Below are 11,395 nucleotides of genomic sequence, written 5' to 3' on the forward strand. Positions count from 1 at the left end.
TGTTTGAACTGTCCTTTACAACTTCACTTTCCTGTACTATTATATAATATCACAAAATGCATTGTTCAATATTGTAGTTTTCATCAATCTTGGAGGATAAACTGGTTTATCATTCTACAAAAAGGAGGAAATATTATATTTATATCAATCCTTGATATATTTTCTTGTGAACATTAAATTTACCTCATTTACAAGTGCTTCTTCAAGTTTAAGCATGTTATATATAGTTTCTCCAGTAACTTTACCAAAGATTGTATGTTAATTCTGCAAATCTGGTGTACAACTAAGAGTAAAGAAGAATTGGGAACCACTGTCATCTTTCCCAGTATTAACCATAACAATTAAATCTCTTCGATAAAAATGTAATCTTGAAATTTGTCCTAAAACGCATATATCTAATAATTATTTTTGAATAAAAAAGGAATTCATTTTATTTTTAAATATAGTCTCACTTTAAATAGCTGTCCATATATTTTACCACCTTCTCCTGTACCTGTGGTATCACCACCTTGTGTATGAAATATGCTGTCATCACAATAACCATCCATACATAATTGTATGAAATTTATTTATGCCCTTGGAGTTTCTTTTGCCCATAATTCTAACTCACTGTCACCAACAGTTGTTTTCATTATAACCGAGCTACAACAAATATATTAATTTTATTAATGTGAAATACCTTTAAAATCAAATTTATTAAAATGTATTATTTATTATTGTAATTCAAATTAGAAATTATTTAATATATTAATATAGAAGTTTAGAAAGTAAATATTGTATATCGGTTAAATTTTTAAAAACAGATATACAATCCATTGAAATATTATTAACTAATACTTACTATATCCAAAGTGCGTGTTGTATATAAATATTACTCATGTTTGTACGTCTCCTATAATGAAAGAAATCCTTCGTCAATAATATTTCATATTAAATATTTAGTTATTTATAATTCAGTCAACCAAATAGTTCTTTTCTCGAATAATCATCAGTAGATAAAACATATCTTTTACCTTATTTTAACATTGACTTGATTGGCCTAATCAATTCCATGTGCCACAACCCCATTATTCCCGCTGCTTTTATAGTTTCCAAGTGCCTATGGATATTTCTACACATTTGTGCCCTGATGCAACATTTACACTCTATATTCAATTTATCTTTAATTTTTATAAGTACAATTTAGTACCACAAGTATTTTAACTTCGTTACTTCAATATTGCATTTAGATCTATGTAAGTACGTTCGAATTATGTGCATCACACTGTTGCTTTAGAATACCTTCGTGTACTCTGTAAAAGTTAAGATATTTTTACAACGAAATTTTATACCAATTTTATACCAATTTTATACCAAAATTTTATAGAAAAATTTTATACCAAAGAACATCCCAGTATATTGATAGATTTAAGAAGGTGGCAAAAGGAACAGTGAGCTGAAGAAATATTCGAGTATATGTAAGTTTAAATAGAATATTAAAAGAAAAATAAAATTAAAATATTTTCTGGACTACTCAATTTCCATTTTATATATTTTTCTATTTTTCTATACTATTTTATGTGACTATTATTTAATAATAATATAAAAACTAACTTACACTACCATAATATAATTATTTATACTATCGTATAATTATGATGAAATGTAAATATAAAATTATAAAATTCTATAATAATATAAAATTATAAAATTCTATAATAATATAAAATTTTATTTGTTATATCTAAATATATCCTTCATATATTCTCACACTTCAACAAAGTTCGAAGAGTATTTTAGACCATTATAGGACATTAGAATTTTTATTCATTTTAATAATAATATAAAATTGTATTTGTTATATCTAAATATATCCTTCATATATTCTCACACTTCAACAAAATTCAAACAGTATTTTAGACCATTATAGAGAATTAGACTTTTTATTCATTTTATTTTAGGAAATTAAATTGTAGTTTATTCAATTTACTTTCTTCAGCTTCAGTTAACTATCAGTTTGATCAACATTTATTATACTGGAATTATTTCATTGTCGAATTATTAGTTTTAATATCTACATCAATTGAATTTATTCTTAGGAATTAAAAATATATATATATACATATATATATATGTTTAATTAATATATTAAATCGTAGTTATATAGATACACGAAATCATAATTTTTTCGAATAATTGTTTCATTAATAATTACGTTAGATTAATTAAATAACATTACCTCGAATAAACATCGTAATATAGAGATCGTACTTTGAAGAAAAAGTATAACTGTTATTTGGGATGTAAAATAATGGCTGTACGTTGAATATAGGCTGTCGGTAAATAAAGCAATAAACTGAATCGCTTAAATGAACGTTTCATCGCTCGATATCTCTACCTTTGGAATGGGCTATAAATTACTTGAACGTCATATTTTCCGCTCCAGTTGCAACGATGATTAATAATAATTAGTGTTTAAGTATTAAATTCACATTATGAAAATTAGGACTTCATTAAATTTACATATATACTTACTACCCAATCGCACATATATTTATGAACTCCCAGTATTGATCTTCCAATGAGAAGCTTCATCCGAAAAAAATTTTATCTCGGATTTTTTTCGTCTGTATATAAAACGTAGTATATAAAGAAAATCTCAGAAAATATGAATTGTTTTCAAAAATTTATAATATTATTAGGTAAAATATTCATTGGAAACTCTATATAAAATGTAGTATATAAAGAAAATCTCAGAAAATATGAATTGTTTTCAAAAATTTATAATATTATTAGGTAAAATATTCATTGGAAACTCTATATAAAATGTAGTATATAAAGAAATTCTCAGAAAATATGAATTGTTTTCAAAAATTTATAATATTATTAGGTAAAATATTCATTGGAAACTCTATATAAAATGTAGTATATAAAGAAAATCTCAGAAAATATGAATTTTCAAAAATTTATAGAATTATTATGTAAAATATTCATTGAAAACTTTATATAAAACGTAATATATAAAGAAAGTCTCAGAAAATATGAATCGTTTTTAAAAATTTATAGAATTATTAGGTAAAATATTCATTGTTATTAAAAAAAAGTACTTTATAATAATAGTTTCTGAAATTTCTAAATGAAATAAGTACGACGAATACAAAAATGGGAAATTACATGGTCGTCATAAACCACGAAACATATGTATATGAAACCTAAGGTACATAATGAAATTATCACAACAGAAGACTATATATTGTAAAATACCTAGATCCATGTATTATTTGGATAAAATATTCGAATACAAAAGTCATCTAACAGAAAGCAACCTTTAAAAATGAAAACGGTTAACTTTTGTAAAAAATTAATACATAAATTAACCGTTTATTTGTTTACAATCGTTTGTTCGTTTACTGTAGAAATACTTACTATACAAAATAATACTATATTACTTCATAGTTATCTTTACTATCCACTGTACTATGTAATGCTTATCATATAAATAACTCATATAGACTTATATAAAGTGATAAAATCGATATAGAGTTAATATAAAATCGAAGTAGAATAAATATATGACCCATACAGAAACTGTGTAAAACTATAAAATATAGAATCGATATAGAACTGAACAGTAGCAATTACACAGAACTAGAAAATCATAATTACACGTAGGAATTGTAAGTGGGAGAGTTAGTGCAAAGGAACCCTTGGGCTTGTCTAGCCTAGTAACCTAGGGTTCGGACTGAATATTTAGAGCGACGTCTGAAGTGTGCATGGAAGGACAAGTGACCGCGTGCAAGGATCGGATAAACGGAATATTTATGACTGTATGGAATGCAAGTGAAGAGCGAAAGGCACCTGGATATTTAGGGTACCAATCCAATTTTTTTTCCAATTTAATGCGCCAAAAACTAGATACAATAGTATACATATGTAGAGTCACACAGTCTCTACTCGCTGGAGAGTACCTCGGAATACTCAGATTCACTGTAGTCTGTATTTTCGATTCGATTCCCAATAACGCGTAACTCTCGCAATCACAACTCTCGGTCTCAACTCTCTCAAGGACTACCTCAACTCTCTAATGACTATCTCAAAACTCTCCCTATCTTCCAGAGCGGGCCCTTTTAAGCCAGTCTGGAAGGCAAGAGCCTCCCCCGAAGGAGGAGAAAGCTCCCTCCACGTAACGCTCTGGGGTGGAAGGGATTCCTCCTTCGGGTTAGGCTCTCCGAAGGGTCACCCACGCGGGGACCCTTCCCGAGAGGTGTCCACGGACGCGTCACCCCCGGTTTACACTGGGGAAAACCGGGGTTGAGCGAGGCTACCTCGCATGGCCTGGTCCCAACTTCCCCAGGCACGTTGGACACCAGACGCTAACGGGACCTCTATACCTGGGGAAGTCAAAAGTCAAAAAATATCCTACACATATAAAAGAATCAACACGTACAAAGGGTTCCAAATGAAAACTTAGACTATGAGATCGATGGCTCCAGCGTGAAGCACTCGCGAGCTAGAATCAAATTTAATCTACTGCGCTTATGGCGATAGAGTAATATAAACTTAAAACTACCTTATATTAGTATGCGGGTTTGCCTATGTATAGAAAAGGCACGAAAACTATACAGCTTTTAGTAAAGATGTTTAGGGTACGTGGCCCATCGAGAGCGAGGCTATGTGAAATGCGTGATTGAGGAAGGAAGCTTGAGTATGAAAGAAGACAGAGTGCAAGGTTTAAATGAGGGTGCAAGGGCTGTCCTGGGACAGTCCTATTGATGAAAGTACGATACGAGGTTTGAAAGAAAGTCGAGTCGGTGAAAGTTCGAAGTGTTGACGTGTGAGTGTGGATTGCGTAATTAGTTTAACCTTTTAGTTTGTATCTTTACTCTTAAGTCTCTTTAGCTCGTAAATAAAATATATTGGAATTAACAACATCCTTTATTCCGTATATTTGCCAATCAAAACATATCCCTACATATATTCAAAATCTATGTTAACCATTACCACATGTTGAACTATAAGAAACGTTGTAATCAAACTCAGAAACTCAATTTTAGCTCTCTCCTGATTTGCACAGATATTACATTTGGTATCTGACGCTCGAAAACCGGATAAGCGTTAGACTAATTGCCGAATCAGTGGCAGTTCTACCTACTTGAACAGTCCACCTAACCCTCGAGCATCCTCCCATTGAAGTGCCTTGAGAGTGAACCGAGCGGGGGATGTTGGTCAGGCCCAAAGAAGCAAGCTCTATATCCGCTGATTGCTGATGCGCAGTGCTGCTGGTTTATGACACGCTTTGTTATTGAGCTCGCGAAAACCTAGGTCCTCGTGGTCCTAGTAATTCATCTGACCCACGGACGTGTAGGGTTTCTCCGTCGAAAGTAGTTTCTAGACCTCGACTTGTGGCTTCAATGCTATTTTAGGGGAAGGGATTAAGCGATAAAGATTAAAAGATTCTGGAAAATAGTGGCGGTAAATTCGAGCTGGTGAATTTGAAATTTAAATTGAATTGCTCCTAGAAAGCGTGGTCATGGCATAACTCTTACTTTAATTTTCCATAATTCTAAAGACTTTATTATTTGTATTACGACTGTTACGCCGAGGGTTAGACGTGCCTCACCGCCCTCTCAGCGAATTAAGTCGTATATCTAAATGCGAGAGTTCAGAAAATTTACAAGTACCAGACCAGACAGATTGGGCCCACGTGCGACAGACCCACCAAGGTGACGGACAGACACCACTTGTAAATCATGTCATTGATCATCGAAAATCGGCTCCTTGACAGTCCCCTACTCCTCAGCCAAAGGTCCTTCCGTCGCACCCTCTGTCCGATCAAAAATCTTTACTTTTCCTCCACTAATATTTATCCTAACCAATCAGAACCAAACTGGAGAAAACACCGGACAGGACACGACGAGACACAAGACAGACCAAAATTGAGAAGTCAGTTCGTCTTCGACACCTATCACTGAAACATCGTACATATACTTATAAACGCGTGTTCGAAACGGTACTCCGATAAACGTCTCTACTATAACTATTGTACACTTTTACTGTAAATAAACGCTCTATTTTAACATCACACTCGGGATCCTTAATATTACAAAACTAATCACGCGATATTAATTTGGCGCGTGATAAGCGTTCTTGGAAATCGGAGAGATTCGATACATTGGACGCTACATGAATTAAAACTACTGTCATTTGACTTGAATTAATTCTTTAAATTTAATTATTACTCATTTTTTATTTATCTTAATTTACCTTATAATAGCCCTGTTAAGATTCGCGATTTAAATTAATTTACAATGGTGTTAGAATTTAGTTAGAATAACTTAATCTGAAATCATTATTTTGAGAATAAGGACATTTTGTAAATGATCTTACTATACAGTTTATTAAATTAAATATTATTTTGTGACTTTTTATAATATACTTATATTTTTATGCATTATATTTATATAATTAGGATAATATTTTTCGTTTAATTTAATATTGTTATGCAAACTAGAGTATTAGTTAGGAACTAAAGATGTTGCAAAAACGAGTAATAATACATTTAAAATATTATGGAAGGTTATTACAGAAAATACAAGCATTATAGATATAAATAAGATAGTATTATACGATACGATAGAAAATATTTTTAAATATATCTTTTTATTTTTTACAAATATTGCAAAAATATCACTTGATATATATATCTAGTTTTATAAATACTCTTATACGATAACAAATATTTGCTATTATTATTGCAGAAAAAATAATTTAAACATATTTGTAAAAGAATATTAAAATTAATTAGTATTTTCTGGAAATCGTAATCTATTTATGTTGAAAGAACATTCCACTAAGTTGTACAAAATTGTGTTAAAATGATAAACTGATTACATATGTACATGTATATACTTTAGTTTCTTGGCATTCTGTAGTTCACTGAAATGAAAATAGGGCAACATCTGCTTGTAAGTGATGTACAGATATACTATGAACATAGTCCACATATTACACAATATTCAAGGCCAATTCAAAGTTGCAAATTCTTATAAACAAAACAGAGCTTTAATATAAGCTTAATATACGTTGTTAATATAGCTTTAATATAAGTTACAACTATGTTACGATATTTGTTAAAATGTTTATAATATTGGAAACTCAATTATTCCTGCATTAAATTACCAGTAATAGATGCTGATTAAAATTTTTATTATAGTTACAAATAAAGATGGCAGAATTTGTGTACCAACATTTATTCACAGTTTTCAACTGTTAAAATTAATTAGATCATAATAGTGTTTTCAAAGTAATTAAAATTTTGTTAGACGTATATTATATCAAGATTTACATCATAAGCGTATTTATTGATTAACGAAGGAACGAAAAAGAGAAAGAAAAGGAGAAAACCATGTAATAGAAGAAATAGAAAAAGAGAAAGAGGAAAAGGGGAAGGAAAAAAGGGAAAATTAGAAAAAAGAGGGAGGAAATTAAAATAGGAAATAGAGGCAAAGAAAGGAAAAAGGAAGGGGAGAGAAAAACTAAATGGGAAAAGAAAAGATAGGGAAATAGAAGTAAAAAAGAGAAACAGCAAATGAAAGAAGAGAGGAAGGAATGAACTATAAAAATCCAAACCAACCAGAATATTAATTAAAATAAATTTAACTATCTAACACGTTGTTTTTGCAGCGCCATTTTTTTGGTCTTTTTTATATTAATTTACAGTGACTTGCTTTCCTTTTATGCTTATATAAAGATTATTGAAATAAAACGTTGATAAGAAAAGTTTATAATGTAAACAAAAATATTTTATCGAGGTCCATGTAAATAAATATCTTGCTTGACATTCGATGATACATAAATATTTTACATAATCTTGTTTGTTATTATAGAAAGTTATTTTTAGTATTGTACAGTGACACTTATTGCAATAAGGAATTTTAAATGGAAAACTTTAATAAACTATTAATAATATTAATAACCTATAGTTAATAAACTATTTATTAAATAATATTGTATCCAATAGTATAATATCCATTTAATACATATACACTTGTTTACAAAGATCAACAGGATTAAATAATACTTAAATAATAATATTTAAATGCTTAATTGTCCCTGTAATTTCATATAACTTGGAAGATAAATGCTGTATTTGTAACTTTCGATCTTTATTTTGTTTGCATATACATGCATATAGTATACTTCATCGATATACCATTACACTGATCCAAACTATACTTTTACAACAATTATCACGTTGATTTCCAATTAAAGCAAAAATTTTATATACTTTTGCAATTAATTATATTGAATGCATATGTTTCTATGGTGAATTACATATTACGTATCTTTTTTCCTTTACAAATAACTAAGATTCTTTTCTTTTCTATCATATAATCAGTGTAATTAGTGTCATTTTAAATATGTTCCTAATTGGGAAAATATGTTGTAAAAGTAGAGAGTTTTTAAATTAAATATGTAAAATAATTTTTTGTTTATTACAATAAAAGTACCATTTTATCTTATAAAAATAAGATTATATAAAAATATTATTTAAAAATAAAATTCAGTAGGTTGTTAATATCAGTTTAAAATTTTTTTAATATCTTTTGTTTATATAATACTGATGTTTTTACAATCACATTAACAATGGAAGATTTAATTATTTCTGATAGTGTTTATAGATCTGTTTCTTAAATAACTTTTTGCAATATAATTAATACTTGAATCAAAACCTAAAAATTTACTAAATGCTATATGTATTTATATGCAAAAATATTTAATGCAAACATTTGCTACTTTTAACAAGTAAAATATATGTTATATGTTAAACTGACCTGGTTAAAACAATATACATAGTATATATAGCAAGTGTTGCAATTTTATGCTTATATTATATTATTAAAAAATAATTTCATAACATACGTATGATAGTATTTACATAAAATTTATTACAAACGATAATTTAATAAGAAAAGTATCTAATAATTTAAATTCGTTTTTATATTTGAATGTATTTTCTCATACTTTCTTAACATTTAGATGCAATGAGTTTAGTTTATCTATCATCCAAATAAAGCAATATGGTATTTAAAATAGCTTATATATTCTTTTATAGTACATTAATCTTCCATAATTAGTATCTTAGATTTGGTATATACTTCTTCTTTCCAGCATTATTTCACGAATTTATGAAACAATTCGCAATCAGTATGCAGCAGGAGAACGCAATAATTTTGAAGCGAATGCAGAAAGCATATTAACGCAACTTCATTACTTTAAGCAAAATTTAACGGAGCAGGAGAAAACGCAATATAAAACGTAGCAAGTGTACTAAGGCAAAATTAACTAATAGTAATATTAAAACAACAAGCTTTTGCCATAAAATTACTTTTTAAATCATAAAGTAATTCGGAATAGATAAAATGAATTAAATATAAATTAAATATAAATATAAATATAAATACAAACAAAAATTAAATAATATTAAATGATGGATTTAATTATTCGTATCACCATATTAAAATTTTATATAAATTATCATGAAATAAATTATTAGAATCTTTTTAAAAAATGCATTTTTAACGTTTTATATTTCAAGACCAGTACAAGGAAAGCGTTTTAGTTGATGAATTTTATACTTGTATATGATAAATAAATATAAATTAATCATATATCGTATATCCTATATATTAATATCACATATACATATATTAATTTATATGTGATAAATATATACATATTAAATTAAATGATGTATTTATAATTACTTTTAATGTACCTTATTTATGTACAACAAATCTACACATACGATAAATTTTTATATAGCTTATATACTGTTTATTTGCATGTATATACGAAAATTTATAATAACAATTAAATAAAATTTAATAATAACTTAATTTAGCTAATAATAATAATAATAAGCTAATTTATATTTCAAAATAATTTAATTACGAGTATTACCATGAGAAAATTCTGATTTATATTCTGGAATCATTTAAAACTAATAGCATATTCTATATTTGAAGATTAAGGCAAACACATTAACAGATGCAAATTTGCTAATTTATTTTCCAAGATAAATCAATTTCGAGTATCAACATGTACACGACACGGAAAAATTCCGATTTCTGTTTGTTGGGTCACTAAAAATCAATAGCGCATACCAGGTTAGTAAACAAGCCAGAAGAATTATGTAAGTACGAGTACTTACGTGTTCGATATGTGTTCAGTTTGAATGGGAATATATGACAATAAGGATACTTGTAATATTATAAAATATGCATAATATTATATCGAGACAACGTTTTCAGTCCTGTCTCCTTACTCTTGATACCTATTATTCCTCATCAAGTTACAATAAATTAAAATTAAAATAAAATAAAAATAATTTAATTTCATTATTTTTTAAATTTAGTTATTCTGTTGTTATGTTAGTATTAGTAATAATATAATTGTGTCGAATGGAAGACCGTGTTTATTAGAACTAGGATATTTTGTAAAATGAAATATCAAAATATAATAATATACATATAATAAAATATATTTATAATATATGTATAATAATATTACATAGACAATAATAATTAAAGTGGTAGAATGCTAATAATATTATTATACTGAATGGAAGACCGTGTTTATTAGAACGAGAATATTTTGTAAAATGAAATATTAAAATATAATGATATACATATAATAAAATATATTGATAATATATGTATAATATTACATAGACAGTAAGAATTAAAGTAACAGAATGCTAATAATATTATTATACTAAATGGAAGACCCTAGGATATTTTGTAAAATGAAATATCGAAATATAATAATATACATATAATATACATAGACAATAATAATTAAAGTGATAGAATGGATAATAAAATGGTATACATAATTATCTCAAAATCTGAATAAAAATCAGTATTTAACTTTGACAAAAGAATTTGAATATTTTTAGTAACTATAGAAAAGTAGAGTCTAGAATAAGAAGTTTCATCCACTTGGATAGCTATACTATTAAAAAAATATTGCAATTAATGACACGAGTTATGTGACAACTTGAGAATTAGATAATATCTGTAACTTAATATCTTTTTCATTTACAAAATGAAATGTGACGTGATTTAAATATTCTAGAACCATAAGTACAATCAGGCGATATATTAAATCAGGTCAGATATTTGAAGTTCATATGATAAGAGTTCATTGATTCTCTTCTCTATCTATAATTCCTCGTTACTCCTATTAAGTACATAGATAATAGGACTTCAGATTTAAATAAGTGGATTTAATCGATAAAAAGATGGTTAGTCAGGGCCTATCTAAAATTACGTTTTAATAAATAAATTCCAATGTAAAATGGAAAATCACTTTGGTCGTAAAGTAATATATATTTTGGTATAAAAAGTATTAT

Source organism: Eufriesea mexicana, unplaced genomic scaffold (genome assembly GCF_001483705.2).
Source record: "Eufriesea mexicana isolate 0111107269 unplaced genomic scaffold, ASM148370v2 scaffold219, whole genome shotgun sequence".
NCBI lineage: Eukaryota > Metazoa > Arthropoda > Insecta > Hymenoptera > Apidae > Eufriesea > Eufriesea mexicana.